Genomic DNA, 8354 nt, shown 5'->3' on the forward strand with positions numbered 1-8354 from the left:
TAGACTGGGCATTATTCTTTCAGCCTGTTTCCAATCAGCAGGAATCATTGGAAATTGTATTGAGTAAAATAAATGTTCTCAAATAAGGACTGTCCATCATGTAAATGCTACCATGGAACTCAGAAGCAGAGTTTGCATGGGAGAAAATTGAATCAAAGCACTGGCCCTTGAGCAGTACATTCAATTTTTTTTTAAATCTCCTCTCTATTGTACTCCCTTGCTTGTCCTTACCCTACAGTCAGTCTTTTATTTATACGATGCATATTTCATCTGGATGGCTTGCTCATTTCATTTCATTCAATAACATGCAGCATGCTTATAGATGTTTGTAGAGCTGTCAGTTAAATAATAAATGAACAGTTCAATATTAATAGATGGAGAACAATGGCACCTCAAAATATTACTTAAAAGTAAATGAAGATTTCTAATTTAACTTGAGGGTGGCTGTAATCGCTTTTTTTAATTATGTGGTCGCCTTTTGAACTTCCAAAAAGAATAAGTTGAATGACAATATAAAGACTCCATTAATTTGGGAGTTCAGTCCAAAGTTAACTCCTGATGTAGGTGAGTTGATTAAACGTCTTATTACTTTCCAATTGAGTTCCTTTCCTGCAGTAATTTGAGGTAAAAAGGCAATTTATCAGTTCACCTGCAGGGAAGGATTTGTCGCGGTCGCGTACTTACCTTCATCACGAGCGGTGCCGGCCGCTCCTGATGATGTAAGCGATGCGACTCATGGGGGTAATACTCCTTACTGAACTACTAAAAGGATCTGATAAGTCTGAGTCCATTAACTTTGGGAGACGGTGCCATGTATGCTTTCAATGATGTGATGACTGCGCTTGCAAATGCCATGAAGCTTGTACATCTAAAACTCAATGCTTTGCTCTCTCCCATCTCAGAGACATCTGTCAGTGCTGTGGGAGCAGTGTTAGAACAACGAGTCCGTGGGCAATAGGAAACTCTGCCATTTTTTCATTTGGTCAAGAACCCTTGGCCATCTATCTTGCAGGGAAACATTTCTGCTTTTTATTGGAAGGTTGTCCTTTCACCATTTATACGACCACCAGGCCTCTGATTCATACTGTTCTTCAAGTAGAAGCACACATCTCTACTCACCCAGAGAGATTCGGCACTTGGACTTTATCCTGCAATTTTCATGAATTCTGTGTCTGATGCCCTGTCCAGGTACGACATTGATGCCTTAAATACAACTACTGTCATTGATTTTACTGCCTTGGCTTGTGCACAGCACACCAATCCTGACCTCATCCAGTATCGCCAGATCAACTCTGGTCTCCAGCTTCAAGATGTGACCCTGGATGAATCAAGTGAAAACTTTTTCCACTGGAAGGCCTAGGCCTTTTGTGCCAGTGGCTATGAGGTGGGAAATATTTGAGTCTCTTCACAATCTATCACATCCTGGTAGAAGAGCAACTAATCAAAATAATTATGGAAGTTTTACCTGGCCTCATGTTAAGCGTGATGTTGGGTTATGGGAAAGGACCTACTTGCCATGTTAACCTCCAAGCTGGGGGATTTTGTTGTTCCAGATTCTCATTTCCAACATGAGCACCTAGACTTGGTAGGCCAACTTTGCCATCTCGAAGATAAACTTATCTGCTCACGTGTAACGACTGGACTACCAGGTGGCAGGAGGCCATTCCTATCAATGACATCTCTGTGGAGACCGATCCTAGGGCTTTCGTTGAATCTTGAATTCCACCTTCCAGTGTTTCAGTCACTATTACAATGGATTGAGGGTCTCATTTCGAGTCCTTATTGTCCTGAGATCTTCTGGGTACTATCCGTATTCGCACTACGGCTTACCATCCATGGCCCAACAGCCTTGTTGAGCATTTCCATCGGCAATTGAAGGCAGCATTTTCATCAGGTAGTGATGCATCTACATGTTTGCCCATGATTATCCTTGGAGTGCGTAATACTGTTAAGGCAGATCTGGGATGTTTAGCGTCAGAGCTAGTATATGACACTACATTAACCTGGCGAGGCGAGTTTGTGAAACTGAGTCCAAGCACGATGCTCTATGATCTGGCTAGTCTTGTTGATTGTCTTTGGGAAAACATGAGATTACTCCAACCTACTTCTACATGACAGGCGTCACCCGCAGTGTATGTGCCGAATGATTTATAACGCTGTATTCGTGTTCCTCTGGCATGATGCTATCGCAAACCACTTCAGCCCATTTACAGTGGTTCTTTTCAAGTCTTACAATGCCACCCGAAGACTTTTGTGATCAACAGGAAAGGAAACGCTGACACAGTTTTCATCGACAGGCTTAAGTCAGAATATATCGATGGTCCATGCCCTGCATCAGAGCCAGAGTCAGGGAACCAGTTGCACCCTTTGCAGTCAGACTGTGCATCACCTGTCTTGCACTATTGTACAAAGTGGGGCTGAACTGCCAGCCCTCCGGCCGTTACGTAGCAGGAAAGTTCCAATCAGTCACCTCCTTGCATGGCTCGGAGGCTGAGGTTGGGGCGGGGGTGGGGGGAGGAGCTGTCGACGTCGCGTACTTACCTTTGTTGGGGGCAGTGCTGGCTGCTGATAATGATGTAAGCGATGTGACATGCAGGGGTAATAGCGCGCATACGCAGGTGTGTTAAGCATCAGTATGCAGGTGATGAAACTCAGATGCAGGAGGAAGAGAGAGAGAGTGTTAGGATCACCCATGTGGCAGTGAGCCAATGAGAAGGTCAGAAGAGTTTAGCCGGGTGGTATTTTGGGAGTTGAAGAGTGCAATGTGTGTCCAGTAAATAATAAAAGGAATGTCGACTTCATGGTGTACTGAAAGAAACGAGTGAGTGTCTTTTTTATTTGTTTGTAAGCTGTGATGAATCAGTGCCATTACAGATTCCATTCAAACAAGACTCCAGTCTATTCTCCTGCTTAAGGTAATCCGTTTTTAAATATGTCTCTCAAGTGACAATAAATGTATTGCAGTTATAAAAAACCATTCACGTAATTCCAAGAATTAGACCTTCATTTTGCATCTTGCGATCTCCCATAAACATAATAAACCCTGTCTGCTCTCTGAGGTGGGCATGAAAGATCTCTGGAATTTATTTTGAAGATGATGTTCTTCTCAATATTTATCAATCATTTCTCAACCACCTGAATGAGCAGACCAGATTTGGGTTTAGATCCTATTAAAGTGAGGTATTCCCCACCATGTAAGAGCCCTACATTTTATTATCAGCTTTGAGATGGTGTTCAAAGTTCAAATTTATGGTCAGACTACATACATGACATCACATACAACCATGAGATTCTTTTTCCTGCAGGCCAGGCAGAATTTCGACTTAACTGTAAACTGTACTCAAGAAAAATACATCTGTAGAAAAGTGAGAAATGTAAACAAAGAAAGAAATCTAAACCAACTGATGGTGCAACACAGAAAAAAAATTAATAATTAATTAATTAATAATGTACAAAGTAAGAGTTTTTAAATGAGTCTGTTGTTGAAGAGTCTGATGGTGGAGGGGTAGCAGCTGTTCCTGAACCTGGTGGTCCAAGTATTGTGACACCTATATTTCTTTCCTAATGGCCCCAGTGAGCTTTCTGCTCAGTGGTATTGGCACCCTCATTACCAGGATGTGATGCAGCTGGTCACTACATTCTCCTCTACACATTTGTAGATGTTTGCCAAGGTTTTTAAAGTCATTCCAAACCTCCACAAACTCCTGAAGAGGTAGGGCCACTGAAGGAATTTCTTCATGATGATATACCAGATTTCAAGATTTAATTTATTGACATTTCATAAAGATAGTGCAATGGTACACAAAATTTGTTTTTGTCTACCGTAAGGCAGACAGATTCACCGTCAGCAGAAATTATCTGAAGTGCCTCTTATCGTCAGAGGAAGAGAGGCGAAAGAAAGTCCCTCAGAGTGTCTGTGTGTCCATGGATTCACCTCCAGTGCTCCCACAGCCCCTGCAGCTATATAGAATCCAGTCCAAACCATCAACACCCCAAGCTCCAGATCTGAACCTCTTCTGGTTCCAATACCTAGTCCCCTTTCAGCCAGTCGAGCCACTCTCTAGCAGTCCACAGACCAGTGTGAATCCCTTGACCGCAGTCGCTAGTAGTCCACAGCCTGCAGGGGTTTCTCGCCTCGATTCAACAACAAGCCTGTGTGTTCATTATTAGTCGGTTAGGTCCTCTGAAATAGTGATTCCCAGGAATTTAAATTTGCTCACCCTCTCCACCTCTGATTGCCAATAATCATACACCACTGGTTTTCCCTTCCTAAAGTCTGCAATCAGCTGCTTGGTTTTGGTGACATTGAGTCCGAGGTTGTTGTTGTTGGAACACCACTGAGCCAAGTTTTCAATCTCCCTCCTGTTTGTTGCCTCTTTTGACATAGCCTCAGATTTGTAAATGGCGTTGTTGTTGGAGTGAGCCATACGATCCTAAGCGTAAAGCTCAAGTCAGGGTAGACGATCTTGACCATCGAGCTAAGAAGCAGTTTCGTCACTCATAGTTCATTGACTTGCTGATCATTTCCTTTGCTTCAAGTGCTTTTGAACAATTAGAATAGGACGAATGAAAGTGACCGGATCAAGTCCACCTTGCTTCACAGAATGAAGGTTGTGTTGCTGGATACATTATTGCTTGGTGCCTTCCTCAGAGCCGTGTCTGTCTTTAGTTTTTACTTGCAATTCTGTTTCAGTCATAAATCCACAGATTGGTCAATGATTTATAATGAAAGGCAAGATAAAAATAAGTAAGCTTTTATACGACAGCCTGTTGGCCTGCATCTTGCACTGAATTCTGAATCAGTCAAGTGAATTTAAAAACAAGTATATTATATTCATAATTTAATCCTCGATTTCTCCTGATGTGCAGCTCAGCTCTATTCAATTATTACCTTGCAGCCCCCTCATAGCTACATGTAATTCAATATTCAGTTCATTTGAGAAAGACTTTTTTTTAATTACTTTAAAAAAAAATCCCCTTCAAACTTATCCACAGGGAGGGGAAATGAGGTACAGAGATAAAAAATAAGCCTTTTAAAAACTTAATGTTTATCCCTGTAGGTATTCCTTAACAGTAAGCAATACGTTAATTTTGTTTTGCACTCTCCTGGAGAATTCAACTCTTCAAACTTAAGACAAAAATCCTTTCTGGCACCTGCCAAAATTGATGATTTTGTCGCTAAGTAAATATTTAACCTTGCAACTGAAACCACATTGGTATTGTGTAGGTTAAAGGAGTGGTTCTCAACCTTTTTTGTTTCCAGTCACATACCACTTTAAGCAATCCCTGTGCCATAAGTGCTCTGTGATTAGTAAGGGATTGCTTAAGGTGGGATGTGAGTGGGAAGGGAAAGCTCAGAATCACTGCTCTAGACCAAATTGTTACTGGAATATTTTGCTTGAGAAAAATTGTCATTGGCCCATTTCCTTTGGCATTATAAAACTGTGCACATGACGATTCATTGAAGTACGATTAAAACAGTGGTTTTCAACCTTTTTCTTTCCACTGATGTACCACCTTAAGCAATCCCTTATTAATCACAGAGCACCTATGGCATAGGGAAGGCTTAAAGTGGTATGTCAGTGGAAAGAAAAGGTTGAGAATCACTGGGAGAGAGAAGCAGGTTTACAACAGTGCACTGGCTTTAAGGGGGGGGGGGGGTGGCAGGGTACGGGAGGTGCAGACCATGCCAGGTAACACCATCAGAGGGGGTGACACCAAAATTATTGTCCATACAATTTTTGTGCGGTGTTTCATGAGAAATTCATTATTTTTTAACAGAAATATCCCTGTAGTTAGCCGATATGGCCTGTTTCTGCACTGTAAATTGTTATATGGTAAGCCCAGCTTACATGTATCAATATACCTACAAGGCTAAAACTCTATGCTACTTTATTTTTTGAACCATCTAATGTGCTCTGGTCAGAGCACATTAGATGGTTACAACGACACTTCCAATTCACGTGGTTTTGTCTGCACGTGCGACCAGCAAGTGCTATTGTTTTCATTGCTGCTAGTGTTTTTGTTGCCGATTTTGTCAAATTTTCTGGTGTTTTAGCAATAATATTCTGGTAATTAGTTTTTGTGAACCTGTATTTTTCAGAATGAAGTAGTAATTAAAGGAAAAGAAGGAGACAAATCAATAAAAGGCTTCCACTCAGTTACTAATAATGTTGTAACTAAAAATAATGTAATTCAATGTGGAAAGATTTGAAAAAAAAACAATTTTGTTGTTAGTATTCATATAATCTAATAAATATTTCATTGAAACTATTTACAACTATATTTATCACATAGTATTCTATATTTTTACAACTTTGCTAACTTGTCTTTTTTTTTATGGTGCAAGATATTCTATCGTGCCACACGGAGTCCATAAATCAATATGAAAGAAGCCAAGTAGATGCCAGCAAAAGGAGGCAAGAATTAAATCACTCAAAACACTTGCTGGATCCGTGCTTCAATATGTCAAAAGACCAGATGATGGCCGGGGTTCGTCAAAAGACACGGTTCGTCGATCTCCAATTGATGAAGCTGATTATTCTGATGCTGGCATGCGTTCTGCAGAAGAGCAAGGAGTGGAAATGGCGGAATTTGAACCGGAGAGAGGGCTGGAAGTGACTTCAGCCATGATACTGTAAGTGAGATGAGTGGCATTAAGAAGAAAGATTAGCAAATTTTATGTTTCTTTCTGGGAGATGCTAGTTCCAGATCATTTTGGGGTTGAAATTATCAAAAGGGGAAGTGCATCTTTCCAGATCAAAGATGGGCCTTTCAGTGTTGTGTTAAGGCAAGATGCAAAAGCAACTTTAAAAAGAGTGGTTTTACAAGGTTACGCCAAAGGTCGAGAAAATTTCATGGATGGTTTACTCACTCATCAGCAGGCACTTATTTTGTTTTTGCTGCCAACCTTTTTAGTGTTATAGGTACGGCAGCCAAATTTGTGGGTGGAATTCAGAAGTGGTGGAAACTGAGCCCGGAAATACATAACTATGAGACATCTGAAGAGCACTTACATTGCCTTGAAAAGTTGAAACATTGGCAACAAGACTGAGGCTGCCCAAAACCCTTGACGCCGAAACTATTGCTTTGATAAAAATAGAGGCGGAAAAGTGGAGGTGCATCTTGCACGGATTGCTTGATATCACATTCTTTCTTGCCAGGCAGAATCAGCTATTCTGTGGCCACAAGGAAGATGAATCTTCATTGAATAAAGGGAACTTTCTTGAGATGGTTGAGATGCTTTCAAAATATGATCCAGTGCACCTAATGAGATTAAAGTGGAACACATGTGAACTTAAAGTCTCTTATCTTGCACCAAAAACTCAGAATGAGTGCCCTGGCAAATCATGTGAAGGAGAAGGTTGCCATGGACATAAAGACTTTGGAATCATGTTCAACACCGCACCTGACACATCACATACTGACCAGATGTCTGAAGTGATCAGATATGTAAAAATCAACAATAAGAAAGTTAAAGGGAAAGAAGTATTTCTCGAATTTAAAGGGGAAAAGTGCTGCTGACCTCAGTTCTTAAAAAAATGATAAGTGATGGACTGGACATAATGATGTGCCGCGCTCAAGGTTATGATGATGCTGCTGCTATGGAGGTATACAACCTATTCTTAAGGGAAATAACGAGAAAGATATTTTTAATGGAGGTGTGGTCCAATCGTTTAACTTGTGCGGTTACCACTCTTTTGCGGAAAATGCATCATATGTGACATTTTTTGGAACTCTTGAGACAATGTTTTCTTTCTTTGCTGCTTTCCACCAATCAATGGGACATGTCCATTGACCAGACTGGAGTCTCAGTGAAAAGGCTATCAACAACATGCTGGAGTGTTCATCATGAAGCAGTTAAACCAGTTAATGATAAGTTCAATAAGTTTGTGGTGGCGATTGAAGCTCTTTTTGATCCATATGAAAATTTGGAGACAAGACGAGCAGCACAAGGTTTTTTGCTTCCTGTCCATGATTTCACTTTTCTATGCTACCTGTACCTCTGGCGTGATGTACTTCAGGAAGTTAATTGCACACAGAAGAATCTGCAGACTAAAGGCTTAACTCTCAATAAGGTGGTAACAAAGCCAGAGGAACTAAGACTTCTTTGCATGAGGAGCGCAGTTACCTAATGAAGCATGCAATTGAATAGGAGCTTTTAAAATCAGACGAATATGGAATTGCAGTAGAGAGAAGACCCAGGTTCAAGAAGGAGGTGGCAGGGGAGCAGGCAAGCCATGCTGAACTCACTCTGCAAGAAGAAAATAAGAGGGCAATGCTTGAGTGCATTGTCATATCAAGCCAAGTCACCTTTATTTATCGTTCATACCATTCTTGCATGGTAAAGATGA

The 8354-nt window shown here is 41.0% G+C and overlaps 1 pseudogene; it reads left to right on the forward strand.

Moving 5' to 3' along the window:
• Positions 1-811: 811 nt before the first annotated feature.
• LOC138757072 (uncharacterized) lies at positions 812-7724 on the forward strand (annotated as a pseudogene).
• The last annotated feature ends 630 nt before the right edge of the window (positions 7725-8354 follow it).

The sequence above is a fragment of the Narcine bancroftii genome, chromosome 1 (genome assembly GCF_036971445.1).
Source record: "Narcine bancroftii isolate sNarBan1 chromosome 1, sNarBan1.hap1, whole genome shotgun sequence".
Lineage (NCBI taxonomy): Eukaryota > Metazoa > Chordata > Chondrichthyes > Torpediniformes > Narcinidae > Narcine > Narcine bancroftii.